Consider the following 13,694-nt stretch of genomic DNA (forward strand, 5'->3'; position numbering starts at 1 on the left):
AACCCTCTGTTCCCCCAATTTTTATTTATTAGTTTTACTTATTTGAAAGACAGAGAGACAGGCAGGCAGGGCTGAGCAGAGCCGCGGAACCGCTGCCAGGTCTGCTCTCGGTCCACGCTGTCCGCCTCGCCGCCTGCCCAGCGTCCGCTGCCGCTGCCATGGGAGTGCAGGTGGAGACCATCTCCCCCGGAGACGGGGGCACCTTCCGGAAGCACGGCCAGACCTGCGTGGTGCACTACACCGGGATGCTTGAAGATGGAAAGAAATTCGATTCCTCCCGGGACAGGAACAAGCCCTTTAAGTTTATGCTGGGCAAGCAGGAGGTGATCGAGGCTGGGAAGAAGGGGTTGCCCAGATGAGTGTGGGTCAGAGAGCCAAACTGACCATCTCCCCAGACTATGCCTATGGTGCCACTGGGCACCCGGGCATCATCCCACCACACGCCACTCTCGTCTTCGATGTGGAGCTTCTAAAACTGGAATGACAGGAATGGCCTCCTCCCTCAGCTCCCTGTTCTTGGATCTGCCTTGGAGGGTCTGGTGCTCCAGATACGTGCACGTGAATCCATCCCGAGCTTTTCCTGCAGTTTCACGACGCCCTCTGTACAAAACGCAACAGCCACGGTTGAACCAGGCTGGACAATCCAATAGTCAACTCAGTGCAGGCCTCTTATGTGGGGGGCAGGGACCCAAGAACTTGAGCCATTACCTGCTGCCTTCCAGGTGTGCATTAACAGGAAACTGGACTAGGGGAGGAGTCAAGCCCCAGCACCTGATACCCAATGGAAGTGCCCCAGCTTGTGTCTTAACTGCTATGGAAAATGCCTGACCAGCCTATCTGTACTTCCTTTACTGAGTATCCATTTCCTGGTAGCATACAACTTTCACCTAGAATAGAATATTAGTAAATAGAAATAATGTTTATAAGTAACCAAAAAAAAAGTTCTGGGCCTAGTTGGGATAGCGCTAGGTTGTGTGTCCTTGAGGTGATTAAGTAACAGCTGTAAAATAGAACATCAACCTACTGTGAGATAAAATCCAAATATCAATAACAATGTAATGTGATTATGCCATGTCCAATTTTTGTATATATAAAGGCATTGGCAGCTCTATGATTTTTTTTTTCCTGGAAGTACAGATAGAGTTATGATGGCTAAAAAAGGAGGAAATGACATTTGGTTGGGCCAAAAGTACACATTTGTCAGGTGGAAAAGGAAGGGACAGGGCATTCCATTTTGGGAAAATACAGTGATGTGCATGTACACAGTGGGCCAGAGAATGGGGATCCATTCCATGGGGGCTAGTTGCCTAGCTAGAATTAGTTTGTGTTCTAGTAACTAGCAATGAAGTTAGAAAGGCAGGCTGAGACAAGGTGGTGGAGAGCCTTGTAAGCCATTTGAACTTTTACTTGAGAGAATGGAAAGACCTCAAGGGCATTTGAGCAAAAGATGTTCCCATACAAAGTAAGATCTACAAATTGGAAAGGTCTTCTAGTAATGGAGCAAAGAGACGAATAAGAAAAATGTAAGGGAATATGAGTAAGTCTGAGGCTATAGCACAGCTGGAAAGAGTGAGAGAGTGAGAGAAAGAGAAGCAGAGTAGAGAGTGAGAAAAAGATGAGGAGGCAAAGGAGACTGAGCACTGGTAGTTTTCATACACTTTGATAAACAGGAGCAATGTAGGAGTGAAATCTTTCCAGACTCTCCCAGAAGTTCAAATGCCTAGAAAATGCATAGTCAGACACAGTAGTAAAAGAGGCTCTCTTACTGCCTCTTCTATTTAAATGGTTTTAAAATAATGCCAGTGACAATGGCTCCCATAGACTGAATATTTACACTGTATTGGTTGTCTCCTACCTCTGAATTTGCATTGCAGGAACATCAGCTCTACCATACCACTAAAAATCAGGTACACATTGAATGGGGTGACGGGGTTGCCAAACCCATTGATAGCCTCATTTTTTCCTGTAACTTGGCCGGATGCCTTGAAAATAGTAGGCTTTTCCAGGAATTCTGTTTTGTTGAGCAAAATAAAAAATTTAACCCTCTTGTAAGACATTGATATGGATACTAAAACATCAGAGTCTTACAAAATCAACTGTTACTAAAAACATATATTTTTAATTAATTTCTTATAATTTGTGAACAAAGTTGACACAAAAATGAGGAGTTCTTCAGAAAGTTCATGGAAGTTGCATATTTCAAAATTTTTGTGTGGCAGGAATTTGGTATGATGGTTAAGACTCTGCTTGGGGTACCCCCATCTCATATCTGAGTATGTGGGTTCAAGTTCTATCTCTACTTCCCATTCCAAATTCCTTTTAATGTGCACCCTGGGAAAAGCAGGTGATGGCTCAAGTAGTTGGGTTCCTGCTAAACATGTAGGAGACCTGAATTGAGTTCCAGGTTCCTGAGTTTGGCCTTGCTCAACTCTTTGTGGGCCTTTGGAGAATGAATCAGCAGATAGAACATTTTTATGTATTTTTTTTTCCTGTCTGTTGAGAGAGAGAGAAGAAAAATTTTTGTATGCCCCAAATAAACAACTTTTAATCCCATTTTTCCCGGAGCTTTTCAGAGAATTCTCCTATAGTTCACATTTTCCTCATCTGCCTGTGTAAATCCTAAGTAGTACAAAGCACTATTTAGACTAGGTAATCAACACAAGCATTCATTGCAATATAAATGATCAACATAATAAGTAAAACTAAATCTAGGAATTGTTGAGACTCCCAAGTAGACAGGTTGTGTAGACTATGGTCCCCTCCCCCCCAAATCAATTCTCTCTTGGATAAATAGATGAACAGTTAGAAGCAGTATTTCCTGGCCTTCCTTGCAGCTATGTATGGCACATGATTAGATTCTTCTCCATGAATATGAGCAGATTTGTTGAGTGCAACTTCCATGTTTCTTACTTAAAAGAAATTTGTCCAGAACTTGTGACCCTTTACAAATGAGATCATGTTAGGGACCTAACTTCATCTACACAGACCAAGACAATGCCCTGGGAGCCAAGATGTAAGGAACCTGGGTTGTTAAATGACATCACAGAGCAGAGTTGCTTCTGCAGCCTAGATTGTTCTTAAGTCACTGTGTTTTTGAGATTTCTGATACAGCATTGTATCCCAGCCTTTACTGTAACTAATCATGAAGATTATAAAACAATCTCATCATATCCTTGGATTGTTTTTTCTTCAGTACCCCAGCTTAGTCCATAACACATTCGGTTTTACTACCAGCTTCCTTTCCCCTTCTGCGAATTTCCCTGCAGAGCTCTCATCCCTGCCACAATAAATGACACCCTTTGATCTTTTCATCACTTCCTTATACACCATACAATTCATTACCCTTTGTGCGATTCTTTCTGTTCAGAAGTCCCTGAAGTTTTCTCCCTGTTCCACTCATTTTGTCAGGAAGCAGGATTATATTTCCAGATGCCCTTAGACATCTTGCGCTCATCTAAGACAGCTCTTGTCACACTGCATACGTGTCATCTATTTGTGTGTCTGTTTACTAGACTATGAGCTGCTGGCAACTGCAATTATTTTATTCATCCCTGTATGTACTATGTACCATAGTAGATCCTCAATAAATGTTTGTTGAATGAATGTGTGAATGAGTACGTGATCAAATGGTTACTTTTTCTAGCTTTCCACTCTAGTAGAAAATGGGGGCCGGAGCATGGTTGCTATAAGACAGAACATTATCACAAAGGGAGAGTTTTAGAAATAAACAGCATGGCATTGAATTTGCTTTTCACAGGTCTTCCACACGTGTTATCACTTTTCACTTTCCTGCTGGGTAGATGGGAAAGGCATTGTCATTTCCACCACACAAATGTGGAAACTGAGGCTCGGGAAACTATATATAGAGAGTTACTCAAGGTCATTCACTCAGTAAATAGTTGAATAGAATATTCCATTCATTTAGAATTCTCCCCAAAGCACTGACTATGATGTCTGGCTTAGGACAGAGTTCAGGCTTCAAGTTTTTTAGAGAACAATTTGCGGTGCTGGTGCTGTGGCATGGCGGGTAAAGCCACCACCTGCAGTGCCAGCATCCCATATGGGCGCCAGTTTGTGTCCTGGCTGCTCTGCTTCTAATTTGGCTCTCTGCTATGGCCTAGGAAAGCAGTGGAAGGTGGCCCAAGTCCTTGGGCCCCTGCACCCACATGGGAGACCTGGAAGAACCTCCTGGCTCCTGGCTTTGGATCAGCACAGCTCCGGCTGTTGCGGCCATATGGGGAGTGAACCAGCAGACGGAAGACCTCTCTCTCTGCCTATGCCTCTCTGTAACTCTGCCTTTCAAATAAATTCATCTTTTAAAAATACTTATTTTAAGGTAACAGAATTATTTCAAAAATGAACAATTTGGATGATTAGATGACTCTATCATAATGAAAGGTCGACACATAGACCACTCCTTCTTGTCTTGGACCCACCACCATAAACTGCAGAAGACCAGAAGCGATGTCATACAACTGAGCTGCAAGAGTTACTAGAGGAAGGAAACCCTGACTAAAGTAAAGGTAGCAATGCATGAGTTTCCAATTCACAGAAGGAGAGAGCTGAAAGGGAATTCAGAAGTCTCCAGCCACCACATTTTACAGATGATAAAACTGAAACTAGCAGAGTTAAGTAGCTTGCTGATGTCTACACAGCTGGTAAGGAATTAGTCCCCAGCCTGGTGCCAATATCATTACATCATGCAAAGGGTATTCTGCAGGAATGGAAAAGGAATGAATAACCATCTCTGGTATCAACGTAGAAAAAAGGCCTGGGAAAGTGGAAGATATGTTGCTAATGAGTCTGATAGGAGAAAGAAAATGGTTAGTTGTCTGAGCTGGAAGGATAGCTATAAAATTGAGGCTAGTTCTTAAAGATTTACCCAAATGTGTTTAAACAGTTAAAGGATAATTTTCAGAAAAAAATAAGTGAGGGCAGGGGTGGGGGCACCTGTCTAGAACTGTAACTCAGAGAGGAGTGAATTGGTTTTTTGAGCTGGGCTAATCGAGTTTCCTTCTTTACTCTTGGTGACTGGTGGTCTCCTTCTTAGGGTTTAATCGTCTATAAAATGTAAATGTCATCAGACTTGTTTATTTCATGAGGTTCACTAAGGATTCAATGGAATCACAAGTGGGAATCCACCCAAAAAATTTGTTTCTATTTCATGAAGGCCAATATTATCAACCGTTGTTAATGGAGGGCTAGACAGAACAAGGAATATGAATATTTAGTCGAATTTTTTCTGCCTGTGTTCTATTGGTTTTGGGATGGAAGGGTGTGTATGTGTGTTTTATATATATATATATACAGACACACACATACACACACACATACTCATTTTTTTAAAGATATTTATTTGAAAGACAGAGTTATAGAGAGAGGTCTTCCATCCGCTGGTTCACTCCCCAGATGGCCACAACGGCCAGAGCTGCACCAATCCTAAGTGGCCAGAGCTGCGCTGATCTGAAGCCAGGAGCCAGGTGCTTTCTCCTGGTCTCCCATGCAGGTACAGGGGCCCAAGGACTTGGGCCATCTTTTAACACACACATACTCATATTCTACTAAAATTAAAATAAGGTAAAACCAAGGCAATATCTAGAATACATGCAATGAGATTCCATATTCTTTCTAGAGTTGATCTAAAATTTTGACTTTGAGTTTCCTAATAACCAATTCAAGAAGGAAACTGAAAAGCAATATTCTTAAGATTTCCTTCCCCTCTCTACCATACAAACACCCAGACCTGGGTTGTCACCGACAGGATGGTCTCCACTGCAACACCCAGAGCCATGTGCTCAGTGCCTGAACGACAGTCCCACCAGCGTGAGGACAGAGGCAGTGCGAATAACTATTTGAGCAATTACGCTGGCTAATGGCCCTGGTGCTCCCATTATACTACATCAGAATTTGTCTCAGTTGATAACATAGGCCCAGAAAATCAGCAACAAAGAAAGAACAGAATTCACTGAGGTTGACCCTTCTGATTCTGTACTTTTTCACAGTTACCCTACTATTGCTAAGATCACAACTACCACCATCCCTCCATAGTAGGATAAGAATTAAATGGGACCTGGACAATCCAGTTGGCATGGACACTATGGCTTCAAACTCTCATTTCTGATCTTTGTCTTCAGTGTTCCAGCCTCTCCTGGTTTGTCTCTTTCATAAGATGACTCAACATGGGTTCAGCAAAGAGACCGGTAATCAAGCAAGTTCTAGGATCAGGGTTGCTGTTTGATACAACAAGCAGTAATAAGTGGATGTCTTGTCTCAGAGTTCACTTAACTAAGAACCAGGATTATGGGTCAACCAAAAGCATTAGAGAAAACATGATGCTGAGTGGACCAGAGTGGAGAGATGAGGCACAAGCTGACACTATACTGGAGGTCTCTTATGGAAATAGCAGGATTTTTAAAACCATGGTGAAATATATATATATATAATATATTAAATATATATCAAATTAATATATCAAATATTATATTAAATATATATTAAGCGATGGTGATGGTTGCCCAACAATTTACATCTACTTAATGCCAATGAACTGTGCATCTAAAAATGATTGAAATGCCCACTACGGCCAGCGCTGTGCTGATCCGAAGCCAGGAACCGGGTGCTTCCTCCTGGTCTCCCATGTGGGTGCAGGGGCCCAAGCCCTTGGGCCATCCTTCACTGCCTTCCCCAGGCTACAGCAGAGAGCTGGACTGGAAGAGGAGCAACCAGGACAGGATCCGGTGCCCTGACCAGGACTAGAACCCAGGGTGCTGGCACTGCAGGCGGAGGATTAGCCTAGTGAGCCGTGGCGCTGGCCACTGAAATAACCTTTTAAAAATTCCATTTCTATGAACTTTTTGAAGTGTGTGTGTGTGTGTAATTTTGTTTATTCATTTATTTGCCCAAGGATACCTAGTGGCTTCCAAACTTTTGACAATTGTGAATAAAGCTACTATGACCATGGGCGTATAAATTTCAGTTCAAGTCCTTGTTTGCATTGGTTTTGTATATGTACCCAGAGATGGAGTTGCTGAATCATACAGTAACTCTATTTTAATTTTTTGAGAAGGGAATAGTGCTATTATTGATCTTTGGAGAAAGTATCCAGCAAGTTCTCCAGCCACTTGTTTCATATATGGAGCTGATTCTCGTCTTCCCATTCACTGTGTGATCCTTGGAAGTCATTTGAATTTGAGGGACCAGTTTTGGTTTCCTCATCTGAAAAATGTCTTTGAACTCATTGATATCCAAGGTCTTTTGAAATTTTAAAGGTCTATGATTCTGCATAATGGAATGGGGTCATAAATTTATTCCTTCATTCACTCATTTCAGAAGATCTTTTTGAATGCTGTAGCAGTGTTTTTTCTCAAAGATGCATCCGAGTTCTCCAGGGTGTATGAAGTTGGGATTAGAAAGGCTGGCATGAGGAAGAAATAAAATGGACTGCAAGTTAGTGGGAAAGCAGGTGTCAAGATGATGCTAATTAGTGGGCATTTGGCACAGCAGTTAAGATGCTGCCTGGGATGCCAGTGTCCCATGTTGGAGTGCCCTGGCTCAAGTCCTGGCTGTGCTTCCAATTCCAGCTTCTTTCTAAATGCATACCTTGGAAGGCAGCAAAAGAGCCCAAGTAGTTGGGTTCCTGCCATCCATGTGGGAGACTCTGATTGAGTTCCAGGATCCTCCTGGTTTCAGCCTGACCCTGCCCAGCTCTGGCTGGCATCTGTGAAGTGAGCCAGTAGATGGACAATTTCTCTGTCTCTCTGCCTTTCAAATAATAAATATATAAACAAATAAATCTAATAAATGAATACTTTTAAAACATAAACCCATCATTAAAAAAAAAAAAAAAACCAGATGAAGCTGAAGCAGTAAAGGCATTTTGGCCCAGTGATCAACTTGTAAGTCTGTAGACTGTATCTGGACAACAAAGTTCTTTTTTTTTTTTTTTTTTTTTTTTTTTGACAGGCAGAGTTAGACAGAGAGAGACAGAGAGAAAGGTCTTCCTTCCTTCCTTCTGTTGGTTCACTCCCTAAATGGCCGCTACGGCCGGCACGCTGCGCTGATCCGAAGCCAGGAGCCAGGTGCTTTCTCCTGGTCTCCCAAGCGGATGCAGGGGCCCAAGCACTTGGGACATCCTCCACTGCCCTCCCGGGCCACAGCAGAGAGACAGCAAAGGTTTTAAGAAGTTGCTAACAATATGAGATTTTGTTTGGGAAAATCACTCTGACAGCAATGTGAGGAGTGAATTGCAGGGCTGGAGAAACAAACTACGCATTCTTTCTTTCCTCCGTTATCTCATTTTTCCCCTTGTGCTTTGAAAGTGGGAAAGTTAGTCAAGATGTCCTGAGCTTAGTCTGGAACAAAAGACATTTAGATCAAACTCACTGCTCGATAAACAATGCTATGCTATGCCACTTACAGTGAAAAGTGTTCAGGCACCATTTCTCCCCAAATGTGAAACTGTTCAGGGAACCTACACATCCTGGTTGTAACACATTAATGTCTGCAGGTTATTAGTTTGCCAATGAATGTTTTAGGGCTGTAATGCTAGAGCAATTTAGGAAAAAAACTTCTGATGGGAGATTATCATCCCTTTGTAAAACTAAAAAATTAAATAACACATTTTAAAATAATATCTTTATAGTAGAATTTTAAAAATACATATTTGTTTAAGTAGACATTTCCCTTAATTGGGATGCAAAAAGTCTAGTTCTGGTTTGGTACTTTTTTTTTTACATAAATAATGTAGTATTATAAAATCATAAAATGACACGGTAATGCTCTTTTCCTTTCTTATATATGTCTTGTTTTCTTTGCCATGAAAGTTATAAATTGTGCTGCATCGGCAGAATTGCGTACCTATGAAAACAACGAATGATCCCTGAAGGCCGTTATTTTTAATGGGCCAAGAAAAGAAGTTGGTTCCTATCTCAGATCACATGAATGCAGAAATGAGTTGTTTGGAAAAATACTCAGGCAGAATAATGCCTGGGTTTACTGCAGATATTAAGATTTATTCGACCAGCAGCGTAAAATGTAAAATGTTGCTGGAAAGAATGGCATTTACCTCTAATAAATTTTGTCAGTTTTGCATAGCTTTAACTTTCTGTTTAGCAAGAAAAGAAAACTAAAATGAAAGCAAGGAGAACCAATTATAAAGAGTGGCGTCGTTTGGCGAGTTTACTTTAAACGGTTTCAAGCAGGACTAGGCTGAGAACTGGAAAATTCGTAGTTAGTAATGTACTTGGTATGTTAACAGTACATCAAAAAAAGGACTTGTTCAAGAAAGAGGCCAAAGAATGGTGTTTCTGGTTTTGACATTATTCCTCTTAGTTTGTTAGTCCTTGGAAGAGCTATAAAGTTGATAATATTGAACATATTTTGCCGTGAGATAGTAAACAGAAATAAAATTTTCCCAACTGGTTCTCTGACAACGTGTTTCTGCTAGCTGTATAGACTACTAAAATTTACACTCACTAATCAAAAACTTTTTTTAAAAGATTTATTTATTTATTTATTTGAGATGCAGAGTTACAGACAGAGAGAGGGAAAGGCAGAGAGAGAGATCTTCCATCCACTGGTTCACATCCCAAATGGCTGCAACAGCCAGAGCTGGGCTGATCCGAAGCCAGGAGCCAGGAGTTTCCTCCCAATCTCCCATATGGGTACAGAGGCCCAAGCAATTGAACCACATGGACTGCTTTTCCAGGTCATCAGCAGGGAGCTGAATCAGAAGTGGAGCACACCAGACTTGAACTGATGCCCATATGGGATACCCATGCCACAGGTGGAGGCCCAATACCCTATACAAGAGCACTGGCCCCCTAATCAAAATTTTTTTTTAAGACACGAACTATCAAACTGTAGCTGATGTGTCAGGCATTACATTAGGTTCTGGGGATGCCGGGCAAGTAAGGGGTGGTTTGGTCTCTAAAACAGCAAGTGATTCTAGGCGCAACTGACTTGCCAAAAGGCCAAAGAATGATAGCATTCTCCAGTAGGTGACAACATGTGACACAAGACAGCAGATGGAGATCCACTACCTTATATTATAGGACTATCTTCTGAGAATATCATATCAAAGGAAATGCTATGTCCTGCTGTGACTGCATATTTGAGTAAATTCTGGGCATGACACTTGCATCAAAGTGTGGTAAGACTAGTTATTAGTGTCCAATTTAGTTTTTCAAAGTCGGAATGTGAGAAGATAATTGAACTTTATATTACAGATAATTGAAAGAAATGCAAATTGCGATATCATTTGCTATTTGAGACACCATGTGATTTTTTTTTTCTGGTAGCCCGGAGAGTTGTTCTTAGGATTGGAGATAACAACATTGACACAGACCCTTGTTATTTCCTAAGTTAAATGTTCCTAATTGGGGGCCAGCATGTGATGCATCATTTGGGACACCTGCATCCCTTATCAGAGTTTCTAGGTTTGAGTCCCAGCTCCACTTCCAATTCTAACTTCTTGCTAATGTGCACCCTGGGCAGCAGCAGGTGATGGTTCAAGTACTTGGGTCCCTGCCATCCACACAGGAGACCCTAACTGAGTTCCAGGCTGCTGGCCCAGCCCTGGCTATGGTGGACATTTCTGGAGTGAAACAAAGGATGGAAGATTTATCTCTGCCTCTTACTCAAATAAATTGAAAAAAGTTGGAAAGGTGTTGAAGGGCTTATAAAATGCATCCCCCTTCTTTTATTCATGTAACTTGTAAATTATATCATAGTTTTACAGGTGTCTATATTGTTTTAACTTATTTACTTGATCACTCCAGTGTTTCAATTTGTTCAAAGCCTTTAATTTTTAAAAACCTAACATTGCATAATGTTACTATTATGAGTTACTGTCTTAGTAGGATTAAGTACAATGGTAGCAGACTTTCTTGGCTGGTAGATGGATATAATTGCATTAACTTTAAAGTGCTCCCCCTCAAAAACCTCCTTAGCTTTCACAGTTAATATAAAAGTTTAAAGCCGGCGCCGTGGCTCAATAGGCTAATCCTCCACCTTGCAGCGCCGGCACACCGGGTTCTAGTCCCGGTCGGGGCACCGGATTCTGTCCCGGTAGCCCCTCTTCCAGGCCAGCTCTCTGCTATGGCCAGGGAGTGCAGTGGAGGATGGCCCAGGTGCTTGGGCCCTGCACCCCATGGGAGACCAGGAAAAGCACCTGGATCCTGGCTCCTGCCATCGGATCAGCGCGGTGCGCCGGCTGCAGCGGCGGCCATTGGAGGGTGAACCAATGGCAAAGGAAGACCTTTCTCTCTGTCTCTCTCTCTCTCTCACTGTCCACTCTGCCTGTCAAAAAAAAAAAAAAAAAAAAAAAAAGTTTAATGCGGGACCAGTGTTGTGGTGCAGTGAGTTAAGCTGCCTCTTGGAACACCTGCATCCCATTTTAGAGTGCTGGTTCCGGGATCTGCTATTCCACTTCAGATCCAGCTTCCTGCTAATGTGCCCCAGGAAGATAGCAGATACTGACCTACGCACTTGGATGTCTGCTACCAGGTGGGAGACCTAAATGGAGTTTTGGGCTCCTGGATCCATCATGGCCCAGGCCTGGCTGCTGCTGACATTTGGATAGTGAACCAGTGGATAGCAGATCTCGCCTTCCCTCTCCCTTTCTCTCTGTCATTCTACCTTACAAATACACAAATCTTTGGAGGAAAAAAGTTTAATGCAAGAATTCAAATCCTAAGACGAAAATCAAAAGCACTTCACTGATACAGCAATCCCAGTATGAGAAAAATCTGAATTTTTTGCTGGTAGCTTGCTACTTTAAAAATAAAAACATAAACAAGAAAATAATGGCTAACATGTTTAGTATTCAGATAGATACGAATATCACTAAATGAAATATCAATTCACTCTAACAAGATGGTTCAAAGCAGCAGCACATTAAGAATTTTACTAAACTTTATGTACAATAAGAAAGTTTGGTTCATGGTTTTTTTTTCCCTTATGAAACAACCATACTAGGTAAGTCTTAAAAAGATAACTCTGCTGCCAGACTAGGTGTCTATAATGTTAAATTTTGGTTAACAAGGAAGATATCAAATAAATTAATTCAGATACACTTTAGGGGAACATTTCATGAGTTGATGGCCCTGCCTAATGCCCTGCAGAGACTTCTTTGTTAATTTTTGTGTGTTCATATTTATGCATTCGGTATTTTACTGTTATAGCTATGGATGCCCAACACTGAGGCTCTGGTATCTGGCTATAGAGACAAAGAATGGTGAGTTGCTGTTTTCTGGAAGAGCAGGGACCTCCTGTCTATTTGGAGTTGGTGGGCTGCTTTTTTGTGCACTGAGAAGTTAACCCTCATCCATTCCTGTCTTCTTTAGTGACTGAATTAACATACCTCATCTATCTCCAAATCAAATAACATGCACACTGTGCACTATCTACAAATCACAGGTCCTGAAATAGTGACCCAAACAAAAGACCAACGTTTGTTTTCCACTGTGGAGCAAATGGGGCTGTTGGTTGTGCTATTTCCTTCCACTCTTTCAGATTCATCTGAGAGCAGCCCTGTTTCAGTTGTCTTGGCCCAGCTTACTCCCCTCGGTATCCACTCCCATCCAACCAAGAAGGTTTTCACTACACTGCTGCATCTGGCTTTTTAATTTCCCTTAAACGGGAGGATGGATTCTCCCATATCATGGACAATCCAGGCTGACTTTATCAAGTAAGTTAAAGCCATCAGCTTGGCCTTTTCCTTCCCAATCTCACTCTTCTTTTCAAGGAAAACAGGGCCCTCTAGCCCCTGGTAAATGCATGTAAGGTTGGCACTGCAGAACCAACCCAGGAGGGCTGGATCATGAAGGCTTTCTTCACCACAGCTGCTAATTTGCAATCTGCAGTGCACTTAAACCCTTTAAAACTGAGAAAGTTACCTGACTGTAAACAAAGACCCGTTGCTTAAGTTATTATTATGCAACACTGTGACATTACTTACACAGCAATTATCTTTCCAGTTTGACAAATGCTACCAAGGCTTTGTAAGCAGCTTCAGAACTAAAGACCTAGGAGAAATGCGTCAGTGCCAACTTTATGAACGGAAAGTTTCCCACCTCCTTGGAAAACAGGCTTTGCCCTGCAAACAAAATATAGCACCAAGGCTGTCTCTCCCCTGCATCCGCCCCCCAAGTATTGGAACTCCACTTTTTAAGAAGAAATGACCAGACTAGTAATATCTGAATGCTGGGTTATAGAGAACGGCGACACAACAATGTCTGAAAATAAAAATCTGGATGTGCTTTTTAAAAAACTCACAGTCTTCAATACACATCTAGTAAATCAGTTGGTAATTAGTTTGCTGTTCAAAGCAAAACAAAACAAAGGTGCGTGTCACCGCCGGGCTGTGTCAGCCCCAGGTGCTCGCCACGGGAGCTGCAGGGGGAACTGCCCCTCCGCTGCTGTTCAACCGCTGCACCGCTCGGTGTTTACGTAGAAGACAAAGCAAACCTACTCTGGACGCAATTTTATTTAAACTTCCATCACCAGACCCAAACGATCAGCTTGAAAAGGAAGAACCGGTAACCAGTTGTCAGAAGCAAAGAGCGAGTGGGGACAAATGACGCGCGCAACTGCCTGTGACCGTCCTCCCCCAGGGCTGTCTCCAGGCTGACCCCGTGGGGGCCGAGGGTCGGAGGGAGTGGAGGGGCCCGACGAGATTCACAGCGTTATCTCCT

General features: G+C 42.3%; 1 protein-coding gene and 1 pseudogene across 2 annotated transcripts in view; one reads left to right on the plus strand and one right to left on the minus strand.

Moving 5' to 3' along the window:
• Nucleotides 1-13,694, minus strand: part of NFIA (nuclear factor I A) — a 620,032-nt gene that overhangs the window by 405,462 nt on the left and 200,876 nt on the right. The gene's annotated exons all lie outside the window — the stretch shown is intronic.
• LOC100356891 (peptidyl-prolyl cis-trans isomerase FKBP1A-like) lies at nucleotides 82-592 on the plus strand (annotated as a pseudogene).

Source organism: Oryctolagus cuniculus, chromosome 7 (genome assembly GCF_051225735.1).
Source record: "Oryctolagus cuniculus isolate XC-2025 breed Fujian yellow rabbit chromosome 7, ASM5122573v1, whole genome shotgun sequence".
NCBI classification, from domain to species: Eukaryota; Metazoa; Chordata; class Mammalia; order Lagomorpha; family Leporidae; genus Oryctolagus; species Oryctolagus cuniculus.